The sequence below is a fragment of the Aphelocoma coerulescens genome, chromosome 2 (genome assembly GCF_041296385.1).
Source record: "Aphelocoma coerulescens isolate FSJ_1873_10779 chromosome 2, UR_Acoe_1.0, whole genome shotgun sequence".
In the NCBI taxonomy this organism is placed as follows: Eukaryota; Metazoa; Chordata; class Aves; order Passeriformes; family Corvidae; genus Aphelocoma; species Aphelocoma coerulescens.
In genome coordinates, this window is record NC_091015.1 from 76,450,083 (window position 1) to 76,464,695 (window position 14,613).

Genomic DNA, 14,613 nt, shown 5'->3' on the forward strand with positions numbered 1-14,613 from the left:
TTTCCTTAAAGAGGCGCCTGATGGATTCCCAGAGATGCAGCAGCGTTTACCTCTCAAGCACGTGGGCAGTCCTTTGGCACGGGCGTTCTTGCACTCGCACATCCGTGAGCCCAAAGCAGCCCCAGCCCCAAAGCCAATCCCCGCAGTGTCCCACTGCAGCGTCTCAGAGTCAGCCGACACCACCTTACTGAGTCAAAATAACTGGAAGAGGGAGAACAAATAGAATGTCATTTTGATCAACATATGCAACAATTATGTGCGAGGAAAAAAACCAAAAGTTAATAGAGCACATTATTTTTATCCATAGGTTCAGGTTTGTGGATGTTTTACACTCTTTTTTTGATTGCTTGTATTTTTCCCTCTCCCCTCCCCCCCCCCTTTTTTTTTAAATCTTTTTTAAAAACAGATGTTGCCAGATGTTGTTGAATCACACATACTCTAAAATGCCTCACAATCATTTGTAGAACACCCCCCAGGCTCTAAACCCCTGTATCACTAATGCAGCCTCCCTGTTGCTAGCTGCCAAACAATAGCCATTGTTCCTGTAGGGTCTAGCCAAAAATAATATGATGTGCAACTGCCTTCTCATTGTTGTCTTTGCAAAACTACTTAAAAGTTCCAGAGATGCCTTTATGGATGATGTACAGCACAAATAAACCTGAAAGGAGCAGAACAAATTGAAAAGCTTGTAGGAACATTAGAAATGGGTGGAGTAGAAATAAAATTGTAGGAGATGGAAGAGAGAAAAGCATTATAAGAAAGGATTTATATTAAATGATAGTGAAATGTTTAGTAAAGCAGCTGTTTTCATGTGGTTGCAGAGGTGAAACCACAGACATTTGAGACTCATGTCACTACAACTTGCATATAATTTGTGAGCTTGGTGGCTGTGCAATTGTACCTTAAATGATGCTTTTATGCAGCTCTGATTTTAGAAGCACTTTGAATGAGGATTTGGGAGGGAATATAAAATGGCTACCCTTCCCAGTTTGAGGAATACTTTATCTGAAGAAGAAATATCTGGAAATTATAGGGGGTCACAGACCCACAGCTAGATATAAATGTAGCCTGTAACTTATTAGCAGTCTGGTCTGTATTGAATTCAAAACTTACACACGGTGGGGGGGTGAAGAAAAAAATTGAGGTATCTTGAACTGCCACCCCAAAAACTTGAATTTATTTCCTATGTGTAGTTCATTAAATACCAGTGAAAGATCAGCTTAGCTTTTCTGCTATCAGTAGTCGAGGCCGCAAAAGAGGCTCCTTCATGAACCAGTGGAACTTCATACTGTGGTTGTCTGTGTTGTACATCTCTGCATATAAAGATAATTCATCTTACAACAGCAATACTTTTATCAATAAAGAAAGCCCTGCAAGACAGGTCAAATCCACATGCACACTGTGCATAGTGTAAAAATTGACTTTCAAATTTTCCTTCACATTTCTACTTCTAATCATCGATCTACTTAGTCATCCTAAGTCTCAGTCCAAGAATCTGATACAAAGTCAGAGCTGAACTTTGGCTGCGATCCTGAATCAGAAATGTAGAAAAAACTGAGCAGGTGAAAAAAGTCACCTCAACTATTTCAGATGAAAGCTAATTTAAAAAAAACCCCAACATTCTGGCAAATACTGAAGCTGATATTTCTATATAATGTAACTCAATTACGAGGTATTTACTACTCACATCGTCTTTATTGTTAACAAATTATTGCAAGTGCCTGCTACAATGGGCCTCTGTTTAGCCATTACTGGCTATTTGACAAATTATCTGCAATGTTAGAAGGTCACAGAAGAGTAGTAGAGGAACACTGGGGGGGGGGGGGGGAGGGAAAGAAAAAAGCCCCCAAAGCCCAACTATACAGCAAGACCAGACAGTGGGAGAATCTCAGATATGCTCTCTTTAAGTATGGCCATCCCTTATAAGGAAGAAAATCATTGCCAACGTAAAGCGCATCCTGTAGGCAGAGCCTGTGCCACTAGCATGTACCCCCAGCATGTGTCCGTGGTGACGTGTCCATGTACTCATCACAGAAGTATGTGCTGCTCAATGTACAGCTGCAGCGGCTTCCTCCCCAGGGAAGAAAGCATCTATATGTCCAGAGAAACAAACACGTGGGTTTAGGTCCGACCCCCCGACCTCCGCATGCTGCAAGCTGCTTCCAGAGCTGAGGGAAAGGAAATGACCCGGAGGAAACAACGCGGGACATCATTCCATGAGTGCACTCTTGTGGTCAGCTGGGAAAAAAAACTCAAACCAACAAACCAAATTGTCATGACAGAAATTAGGTCGATCTGGTCATTACATTGACAGAAAAAATGCCTTTCCTTTTAGTGGTGGTGGTGCCGTTTAGGAGTTTCTGGTTTGTTTTGCTGAATTGCTGGGGTTTGGAGTTTCCCGATTATCAGAGCACTCCCAAAGCGCTCCTACGCTCTTTGTCTGTGCTTGTGAGTGCCGTCTCCTAGTCCCCAATGAGAAAGGCATTTTTAACAAATTGATAAGACAGAATTTTCCCATACAGTCACTATCAGGCAATCAGAGCACTGCATGGTGTGTAAGAAAAGAAAAAATGTGCCTAACTTGGACTAGCCCTCGAGTTCCTCCCCCTTCCTCATCCCAGGGTCAGAGCCAGATAGAGAAACATCTCCCAGGCTACAGCACTCTCATTCCTGAAGCAAATGCCAGATGCAGTCCTGTGCCCTGCGCCTGATCCATTTGCCCACCTACCTTAACTATTGGGGAATTTCAACGAAGCAGGAAAAACAGTAGCTGTAGGAATGAAAAACCAGCCACTGTATCCAACATTGGCAGCAAGCATGCAAAATCTGTGTGCTGTATCTTTCTTGTGTATTGCCCCATATGCTTTGAGGAGCAATCAGTAAAGCCCAATTTCCCTCATACTGAAAATTTTCCCTCAGAATGAAAATACCTGAGACCTGGGCTTGTAACGCAAACCATGCTTACATTGGGGTTTGTATGGGAGGGTTTTCCTATGGGAATGAGGCAAGGGGAGAAGGGGAATTCCCTTTTTGCTAACATACCATCCCATAAAACACCTAAAATGTCCAAAGAATTGAAGGGAGATTTAGGTTTGGGCAAGCTATGGCCACAGAATAATTTCATAATTAATGGAGGGATTTCTTCATTTAACTCCAATTGCAGTGAGCTTTTGGTTCTCCTCGGTGTCAGGAGCAGCCAGGGCTTTCCAAGGGCAGGCAGCATGAGGCAGCCAGGCCATATCTGCTAGCAAGATGCTGCACGAGACAGCTTAAAAACCTCTCTTCCTGCCATTGTTATCCTTGAAGCCCTGGAATTTCATCCAAATGGATTTGATCCCTTGCTAAACAGCCTGTGCATACTTCCCTGATTAGGGTATTCCTGTTAGATGAGAAGAAAGACGGGGTGGAAGTGGAAGAAAAGTGGCTTTCTCCACCCCTGCCCGAGCAGCACGAGCATCCTGCTGCATGCTGGACTCCTGGATGGGCATGTGGCTTCGAGGAAAAACAGCTTTCCCATTGCCTAATGGGGGAGCAGGTCTGTGCACCTTGGGTGTGCCCCACAAGCAGTGCTTGCTAAATGGGAGAGAAAATAACTTAAAGTTCTTCACCCAGCTTGCATTTGCTTGTGGAAGAAATTTGTTGGTGCCACTTATGACCCAAGCTTTAGGGAAAATCTTGTTTTATGGCAAATTCAAGTCTGAAATGCGTTGTACTTTCCTACAGTGCAGCTCTCAGTCTGCCCTAATGCCTTGCCATGCTTGCATGTAGTTCTCAAACCTCTCCATTTGTTTTTCCCCTCATTTTTGTACCAGACTATGCCCTGCTAAATTCCCTTTGCCTTACTAGACCTCAAAATTTCAGGTAACTCAGAATAATCACCAATTAGTATTACCATCTGCTTCTAGCTCTCCCACTTTGTTCTTCTCCATTCTATTTCCCCAACGTTCCTAGAAGAGAATTCACAATTTCTTCCAGGACAAGGCTGCTGATGTCCAAGGACAGGCCACTGCTACCACTTCAACTCTATCATTCAACATATCTCTCTGCCGATACATGAAGGTGTTCCAATAATCAGACTGGATTTCCCAGAAATAGAAGAGCACTTAAAACAAAATCTACCTTCAAAACACCTGAAACTAAAAGGTCTGGACAGAATATTCCAGATTTAATCAGAAGAGGATCTGGGTGTTCTTGCTTCTGACACAAGACTTCATTCCCTTTGTCTTCACTGGGCTTTGGATCAATGCATGCAAAAAATGTTTCCACTGGGCTTTAACTTTGGCCATTCACCCCACTATGCACTCCTGTACAGCCATGTGCTGTTATTATGGTTCTAATTAGCAAAGGCCACACAGCTACATCTATTGTTTCAGCAAAGTTTTGGCCACAAAGTTCACATGATCATACTGAGCTGAAAATAGAGGTTATCAAGCAATCAATCTAAGCATGTTTCTTGCAATTACAGATCCTTATTTGTTTTATACACACCTTATTCTCCTGCCTTCCCTTCTCCCCAGCTGTACAGCCAGCACACCAGTTGGAGCAGCGCTGTTGCTTTGCTGTGAGCAGTGACCCTGCATCATGGAGACAGCTGAATTAAATCCTATCGCTGTACCCATCAAAAGGGACATTGTGACAGGGGTGACATGGGTGTGCCTTGGCAGCCACATGGCAGTAAATGATGTTACAGCAAAGACACACCATTGGAACAGACAAAGCACATTGAGTTAAACCTCAAGCCAGGCTGCTCGTAGCCAGTGGATCCCAATGATTGACTGAGAATTCTCTCGGTGCCAAAACAGTAATGGGAGATAAAAACGGATTTGGATGTAGTTCCCTTTTTGCTCTCATCCAGAATCCAAAGAAACAAACATCACACATGCACACAATCAGGTATTTTGAAACAAAAGTGTTCAAAGAAGTTGGAAGTTGTGGAGCAAAGTCTGTTCTTAGCATCACTGTCAGTAGTTGTGTAAACGACATCAAAACTTTGGCTCTTCCAATTTAATAGAACTTTCATTTTCTTCTGATCAAAAGGCTTATACCTGATGAGTTACATAAAGTGATTATTATTTGGTATATCTCTCTGTGTGGCTGTTTTCTCACTTACATTTCACCCATCTTGGACTGTGTTGTTGAATGAGACAATTTTACTTTTATATTCAGCTTGTCATGTTTTTGCTTCTAAGGAGCTAGCATGAGGTAGTTATGCTTGGATCACAGCAATGAATGCTGATACTCAAAATTTGCAAAAGGTTAGCTTAAAATAGCTTATTAATCAAATTAATTCAATACCTGGAAACTATTATATGGATAGTATTACCTGTTTAAGCCCTGCTTAAGAGACTATGCCTCTTAGAGATTGAGGTTACTGATAAGTGTGCTCTGCCACCACACTCTGCTTTTCATTGACTTTAAATGCCATATTGAAAAACTGTGACATTAAGAGTACTTCATCTGGGGTTCTTTTTATTTGCATTCTGCCCAGAGACCCATTAAGCCCTATGCTGTTCTCAGAGGCAAAATGATGTCCAGAATCTCTTTTTCTGCATTTTGTGCTCTATTTATGAAAAATCAGATTTCCTCATAATTAAGTGACACTAGAACAGTGGACTCTAAACCAGGGTGCCACCCCTATTCAGGGAAAGAAAATTAGGGGCTTGCAGCATGGCTATTGTAATCCATAGAAACAGTCTGGTACACAGCCTGCTGTCAGCTCTCACTCCTGCACTGGCGAGGATGTGAAAGCCCACGTTTCAGATCAGTTTAGTGGCAGGCTAAGGCTACACACATGATGGGGAACTCAGGTGACACAGCCCAGTTGCCAAAGTCCTTGTGCATCTCTGGAAGGGAATCAAACCAGGTGACCCAAAGGTGGTATGCAGAGAGCACCAGTGTCTTCCTAGAATGACAACCTCATCCCAGAGACCACCTTTTGTTCTTTAGCTTCTCCCACTACTTTATTCCTCAACAGCTTCTCCCTATAGAGGTGTCTTAAATAGCTCTTCTTAAACTCTCTAACTCAAGAGAAAAGGTTGCCAGCTATCCTCAAATCTAGCAGTGATCCCTCCACCAAAACTTGTTAAAAACAAGGGTTATTTGTTGATAGCCAAATACTTTGTGCCTGTCGTGGTTACCTCCTTTTTCATAAATGCAACCTCAGAAAAATGACATTCAGTTTAACTAAATGGTAAGACTTATCCTTTTCTCAAGAATTAGAGGTATTTCAAATATAGTGATGAAAACAGATTTTTCTAGATCTCAGAGCAAATGAAACCAAGTCCTTGAAGACAACAGTTCTTGGAATTCCCCAAAATGAACATTAAGGAAAAAGATGAAGGCAATTCTTTGATAAGAGGCTAGGGGTCAGATCTGATACAACAAGCAGAAAAATTTTGTCCTTTCTCAGAAAATAAGGGGCACAATCTGGTCAGGATTCCTCAAAAAATTTGTGCAAGAACTAACTTACTTCAGAAACAGAATGGCAATTCTGCTCTTCTCAAGCATCTGTTTTGCTTTCCCAGGTAATGCATTGTTAAGCACAGTATTGATTAGCTTTGATTTAATGCAGGTTCTCCTGTGACTACTTACCCGTAACAATGAAGATTTTTCCTCCCTAAATGCAAATAAGAAGCAATAACATTTTAGAGCAGTAGGTATCAAACCACATGGTGGCTTATACCTGGAATATAACAGTTCAGAAATTAAAATAAAAAATACTGTTCATTCTTAATAAAACAAAATTTAAATACTCCCTTTATTATACCTACTTTTTTATTTCCCTTCCTAACTCCCACATTAATAAAAGCTGTAGCTATAATAAAGTCTGGGAAGCTAATGGAGACATAAAGTACCTTCAGAACCAAGTTACAGTGGTAAATATCAGCCATATTTCATTTGACTCCACGTAAGTGAAACACCTAATTTGCCTTTCCCAAGCAACTTTTTGTGGTTCTTTAGGAACACAGAACAGTTTGCATTTTGTTAAAACTGGTGCCACTAATGGAAAGAAATGAGAGCTTTCTAATACAGTGATTTCTAGTACAATTAATCTGTCCCTGCATTAAATTCATATTGCAATGAAAATTGAGTGGCATAGATTAGTTGTGCACTGGAGACATTTTGCTAGCCCTTTCATTCCCGAGCTCTGAAAAGGCTTGCAATTAAATCTGGCAGACACAAGAAATTACATAACATTAGGCTCGCACAACACAGAGCTCCTGAGAAAGGCCAGAACAGCAGACACTCCTGTCCCAGGCCTCTGTTACTTCTCAAGGAACAGTGGCAAGAAGACGTTATTGCACAAGTACCGTTTGTTTCATGAACCTGGTTCAGGCTGTCCTCATGCAAGGCATCCCGCCACTGGAAGGCTGTGCAGGACAGAACAGGTGGCATGGGAGGTAGGATGCTACTGCTGTGCCAGTTTGTGCAAGGGCACTCTACCACTGAAATAAGGTGATGAAAGGTCATGCCACCTCCTGCCCCTTTTGGCAATGACCCTATGTCCTGTTCCATGTCTGTTCAGCTGAGTTGCTGTTACACACATAGAGAGCAGATGAAAGGAGCAGCAATGTAAAACCTTGGCTGGCATTTTGGAAAGGTCTTTGGTTGGGTTTGTTCCCCTTCCCTTGCCCCAAGAATAGTATCTCTATTTCCGTCTCTGCCATTTCTCCATCTCTAATGGCATCTTTAATGTCAGACACAGAGCAAGAAAGGAGTATAACAGAGAGAGATTTGGAAGTTACTACAAACCAAGCCCTTTTGCTAAATCTGTCTCTGCATTCCCAATTTCTATGAGTACAGGTTGAGACCAACATGAGTTTGAAGAGGCATCTAAAAGCCCCATGTTACTTCACAGACTTTGAGCCAGGTTTTCAACTACTTTCTTTCTTTTTCTGTGAAAGTGTTCAATGAACCTAAAAGGTTCAATGAACCTAAAAGACCATTTTTATTAGAAATTTTTAAAAGTGCTTAAAAAACCCCAGTGGTGCAAGGACAGGAGTTGGAATTCTGTGTAATGGATACAAAAATACTTTAACACTGGAGCTGGTGACAGATTTACTTTCTATTCCACAACTTGCTCCTGCTTTCTTCCTTTTAGGTCTCCTATGTGTTGTACATATTCATGGTAGTCTTCCAGTGGTGAGGCTGCAGCGAGAGTGCAGACAGCAGCCCTCACCTGCAACAGAAAATGAGCTTCTATTTATGCCATGGATATCCTATGCCATTTACAAATGCCAAGTTGTTTGGTTGTGGGTTTGGGTTTGTTTTTTTTTTTAAGAGATATGCATTTTGGAAAACATGCTTGCTTCCTCAAAATGCCAAGCAACTTCACAATGTCTCACAGGGAGTAAATACAACTAATAGTCATCTTTTAAAAAGTGACAACTGGCACATGAGTAGCAACTGTGCCTCATGCAGCATAATTGCTAGTATTTCAAAAGGCGACTTTGTAAGCAGGGATGTTTATAAGGCACCCTGCTGCCTGCATGCTGTTTGAAAGTTGCTGTGGATTTGTGTGATTTTTAAAAAATTTTTGTTTGTTTTGAGCTTTTATCTTCTCTATAAAAAACAACAGTTTGACATTAAAGCAGAGTTTGGCAGGAAATTTAGCTCTCAAGTAACAAAACTGTGGTCTCATTTAGTGTCTGATATCAGAATAGAACAAATGAAACACGGAGATAAATTCTAAAAATTATTTTAAAAGACCTACTTCTAAAATACTGTGCCTCTTTGTGAAAAAACAGTTGTGCAAGAGAGAAGCATAAAATGAACTTCTACCAAATCATTTTTTACTGAAATTTCCTCAAGCAATGCATCTAGATTATCCACTGTCACCTCAAGCAGGTTCATAGGATCATGGACTAAGCCAGGTATGAAGGAGCCTGAGGAGATCATCCAGTCCAGCCTCCTGACAAAGCAGAGGCCTCTGTGAACATGGGGTTTTAAAAAACAAATCTCCCAATTCTTTTTGTTTATATCTTAACCACCACTTAGGCAGCCTCCTCCTCATCAAGCTTTTGAAAACAATTACATATTAATTTCTTTTTCTTCTTTAAGTACAAGGGTATTTATTTTAATATGACAGAATATGAAGGTTTTTCCAACATGCAGTGAACAAGGCAGGGAAAGAAAAACCTCTCTTGGTAAACAAATACATCAGCACATACAAGCAAGGATACATGGAGACAATGGAAATGTGGACATCTGGCTTGTGCCAGTTAACTCCAGGGAAAACAGGTAAAAAACACTATTGCCTTCAACATAGTTACGGCTTTGTCATACGGAATTACAGTGATGTAAGCCCAGACTAGGCAAGTTCATAATCAGGCTTTTCCATCTAGTGGAAGGAGGTGTTGGGGAGAGGTAGTGTTGACAAGTGACTAAAGTATAACTGAGGAAGTATCATGAACAAGACGTAGCAGCAGAAGTCAGAAACAAGTATTGCTCCCTGCCCCCAAACCAAAATTTTTATTTTCAGGCCTGACTTTGATGCTGTTGTTCACATGTAGCAAACTTGAGAGTAAGTCCAGGACAGTTTAAGAGTTTCCAGGAATGAAAGTGCTTCAACAACAGAGTAATAAAAAGATAAGGAAGTCCACATCATGTGCTGAGTTCCGAATGTCTGCTCAAGGAGTGAGCTAATGGGCAGGCAATGTGACGAAGGAAGTTGCTAATGACAGACAAGCTCCAAACTGGATTGTTCCTGGGGATTCCCAGGTGCCTATGAGATGAAAAAAATAATTGCAGCAAGAAAAATACAAGAAAACACTAAAAAAAAAAAAAAAAGAAAAAAAAAAAAGAAAAAAGAGTATTCATATGATCTCGTGGTTGTGTAACAGTCTCCATAGCCTCATCTTGAGTCACTTTTCCAAAGCTTTGTCAAATCAATTGTAAATACAGCTCCTAAAGAAACAGAATTGTGTTGGCAGGGAGAAAGGTGTGGTGATCCAAAGGGTCTTTTCTATCTCTAATTACCATGACCTCAGCTGGACATGCCCAAAAACTTTTAGAGAGGAATGTGTGTTAACACTTCCATGAGGACATGGGCCCCATGGGAGATGAATGTGTAACTGCTCCAGGAAAGAAACATCATCTAACTAGTCAGGAATGAAAAGTTATTGTACACTGAGCCAGTATTAGTACAGTTGAGCAATTTCTTGTATTTTTTTTATCATCAGCAATCTCTCAATGTAATCCATTTCAACTAGGCTTTCTATCCCAGTTAACAAAGAATCCCTCAGATTTCAAATACTTTTAAACTTCAGAGGAACAATTTAATTCAGCAGTATCTTATAATAATTATTCTAAAAAATTCTATCATTATCAGGTAAGCAAAATTTTGTTTTGGGAAGAAATTCCAGTATGTTTCAGATATTCTCTTGGCTGAGTATGCCTGCCCTCTAAAAATCAGTGACTGTAGTAATAACTAGAGATGATTGTACTGCTATTGTTAACACTACTTGAATCAAAAAGAAAATTTCGAGAAGCTTTGTAAATATTTCTGTGCTGGAAAGCTTTTAGCTAAAAAAAACCCCAATTTTTAGAAAAAAATACTTCTGTTTTTGTTTTCAAATAACAAAGATTTTCTTTTAAATATAAATGGTTACAAAATTTTTCATCAGCATTATATGCAAGTTTTTTATTTACATCTTTCTATTCAACAGGTGCATTAAAGCGTTGCAAGAGATTTAAAAAACAACAACAAACTTCAATCACATCCATCTATTTCCTGAGAGGGAAAAGGAATTACTGATTTTTTTATTTTTTTTTTTTTAAATAGGAAGAAAGCACAACTGTTCTGTTTTGATAGCAAGTCCTGAGAACTTGTCAGAACAAATATTACTAATGACTAAAGTGGTGATAGTCAACTGCAATTAGATTCAGCATTCCCAGAAGAGCTTATTGCATAATCAGCATGAACCTGCGTGGTTAAACCAAATTAAGGATTAACATAAAAATCAGCACAGGAGCACATAACCATGTCAGACCTAGGCACACTTCATCCCTGCCTTTCAGTGTCTGAGGCAAAGACCTGGGAAAAAAAATCGAGAGTGGAACTACAGAGAAAGGAGGCCTCTCTGGCCTCAGCTTGACATGGAACAGCAACAGGGTGCCCTCTAAGTCTGAAATCAGAGAAAGTGTTGTAGTTTTAACGTCCTTTCCACCCCAAAATCTGCCCACCGCAACCAATGTAGCACTAGCTTGAAACTTGCTGAGACTGAGAGGACTGGAAAAGCACACCTGTGGACATATGGCTCTGGCTCTTGATATAATCTTTGGCAGTGCTGAAGATAAATATTTGAAGAGAAAAAAATTACATTTTTATATTTTTCTTTGGTAAAATAAAAAGGGGAAAAGCTCCTGCTTCTTGGTCCACAGTGATGTGACTTTGTTTGGTCACTAATACCATTCAAATTGCCTTAAGAGCTACAATGGGAAAAGGCTACATTTAAAAGAAAGATTTAAAAGGAGTATGAACTCCTACCCAATCTCTGAGGGAAGTGGAGACCTTTTTATTATCATCATCATCATCATTACTTTGTTATTGTCTTGAGGTTAGCCTTAACAACAAGAGCTATTTTTGAAACCGAAACATGGGTGAAAAATGCTTGGGTACTGAGCCAAGGTTTCCTAGGGCACTGTTCCTTAGCTGAGTTTTTAAACACTGTAGAAAACACTTCAAGAAGTTTATTGTTTTTAACTTTTTCTTTTTTTTAAAGTAATATACACAGTACAATGCTCCTTGATAAGGCTAAACCAGACCTGGAGGGAGATGCTCGACTGCAGCTGAAGGCAGGCAGGGCACCCCCTGCTCACCTTTGGGACACTCAGGGGAGACACAGCCATGCCACAGGCACCTGGCTCCCTTTGTCCTCCAGGTGGGTGAAAGGGCTGCAGCCAGAGACCTACCCAATCATGCTCTCTTAGGGTCACTACTTAGCAGGGCCTCTAATCCCAGATATGGAGCCCAGCTAGGACTGCAGTAGGTGGAATAAATTACTCCTTTCCTGCCTACAGACTGGCTTCCCATATGAGCAATGCTCTTCTAGAACGTAGCTTGGCTATGTTTGTTAAAAATATCAAACTTCATGGCCTGCACACGACAGATGCATATCAGCAAGGAACCTAAGTTGTGTACCCCACCTTTAACTCATTGAAAACAGCATGTGTGCAGCTGAATATGCAACACCCATCTTGCTAAATTGGAAATGGCAAGATCTACAAGGTACCGCTACAATATAAATCAGGAACGTATTGCTCCATTTTCTCAATTAGGGATGCGTTGTTAAAATTTGGAATGACAGTTTAATGAATGTAAGATGAAAGAAATGTTTTTCCATGTTGTTATGAAAATTCTCATTGATTAAAAATAAAGAGACTACAATCGACTTTTTTTTCTGAGGTAGTTAAGGAAAGAAGAGCTTTTCCTGTCCTCAAAATGTGATTTTTAGAAGGTCATTACATGGTGGAGAGGAGATAGTAGGCACCTGTTTCCAAAAACGTAACAGCTTCACTGTGTCCTCAACTAAGATAATTGATTAAGTGCATACTGGATTAAAAATTATGTTCTAGGGGGTTCCTGCCAAGTGTACAAATGCCTTAATGTCTACATTGTTACCATGTGAGAGCTGCAAGATGGTTTGGCAATGAATTCCTAAAAAGGGATTATTTATTGTTTTCCTCTCAAAACTGATTTCTTAAAAAAAAAAAAAAAAGAAAAAGGCATAATCAAAGAAAACCTGGCATCTGCCCAGCTGTATGTCGGAAATAACTTATGAATTAGCACCTTGTAAAGCACAAACTCAGCCTGTGTTTTGAAGGTTGGGGTTTTCTGCATTGCTCTTTGTTTGTCACTGGGCTGCTCTGCACCTGTTTCATACTGTACATATTTGGAATTTTTCTGCATTCTTCATCGTTTCAAAGGCAGGAACATAAACAGCTCAGCTTTTCCTGAGATGACTGTGTGTTTATGTGTGTATATGCATCACTGAAACTTCCTAGACTCAGACGCTGTTTTCTCTTGCCAGACTCGCCTGTGGGTCTTCCTGAACAGCAGGCACATTTTCAATAGCAACTTGGAGATACTGAGGGAGAACTGGAGGTCATTTTCTAAGACAGGATGCCAAGAGGACAGGAATTGAATGGTGCTGGCTGGCCACTAGACGCCATGCAAATCAAGAATGCAGTGTGGTCCCCAGGGAAATAGTTCATGAGCCTGGAGTATATGATAAACCTGCAACCAAAGCCTTCTCAGGCAAGTGCTATAACAATGTGTCACATTCCAGAGGAGTCAAAAACAAACGTCGCAAAAGTCCTTGCAAAGCAGCACTCCCTCAAGACAGCTGTGCTTTCAAGGAAAAGGAAAGATTTGGCAAGTTCTGTCACTTCTGGCTATTTTCTGAAAACAACACAGAACGGTTTAAGGGTTAGTCTGTCTTGAAGCCTCTATGTAAGTGACAGCAGAAAAGAGCTGTAAGAATCTCTAACCTTTAAGAGGATAAAAAATTAATATGCATATGCAGCCATACACTGAAAATAAATGCCACAATAAGGAGGTGGTAAACAGATATTTCCACAGTACATTACAAATAATTACCTGTTTTAATGTAATGTTACTCACCAGCTAGACTAAACCATCCCTTTAATTTCTTTCTTACCTTTTTAGTTTGCCTATTGCATTGCTTTCATAAATAAGTAGTCACTTCATTGCTGCTCATAAATTGAGAGTAAACAGTTCAAGAGATGTACTCCTTCTATTTGCTGTTGTTCAGGGACCAGTCTGTGCAAACAGATCATGAAATAACTGCTCAGAGGATCTGTTATTTACTATTAATTACTGATGTTGGCTGACTGGTCTGCGGGAGAGGGGGACAAGGAAGGGGAGACCAAATAAATCACCCTTGCTAAGGTGACAGACAAAATCCTGATGTGTGTGTATGAAGCACAAGATTCCACAGGTAGAGCATAACTTATGGTGTCCTGAGAATCAAGGAAGGAAAGATCAAGTGTGCCTCAGAATTCAGAAAGTAACTACACTGCTCTTTTGTGAGTCAGATCAAGCTTACTGCCTCACCTCGCTTTCAACTTTGAGGTTTGCTGCTCATCTTTTAGATCTGAAGGATATCTGAGCTCATATGCTCCCTTGTTACAGATATTCCTGCCAATAGCAGTACAAACAACACAGATCTTTGTGGCGCTGCTTCGTAAAAATTCTTTGATACCAGCAAAGATCCCTTCTCCCTAGCACAGTATCACAGTGCACCTCACAACACACCATTTCAGCAGTGGGATAAAGGCCTTTGTGCCAAGCTCTAGAGCCAGAGATGATTAGCTGAATTGCAAAGAAAGAAAAAAAAAAAGGTAGAAAATCTGGAAGAAAAAAAAAAAGAAAAAAAAATAGCAAAACTGGAGGCTGGAAAGACTTCCAAGAACACAGCTGAGCTGCCTGTAGCAAGGCTGTGTCTTTCACATGGAGATCCAAGAACTGTTAAGTCAGGCTAAGGTAGGCACTACCTCCTTATTCTCAAAGGCACCCAGAATTCGTGCATAGGTGAATATGAAACACACATCCACATCAGAAAACAGCTACAAACAGCCTCTAGAATAGAA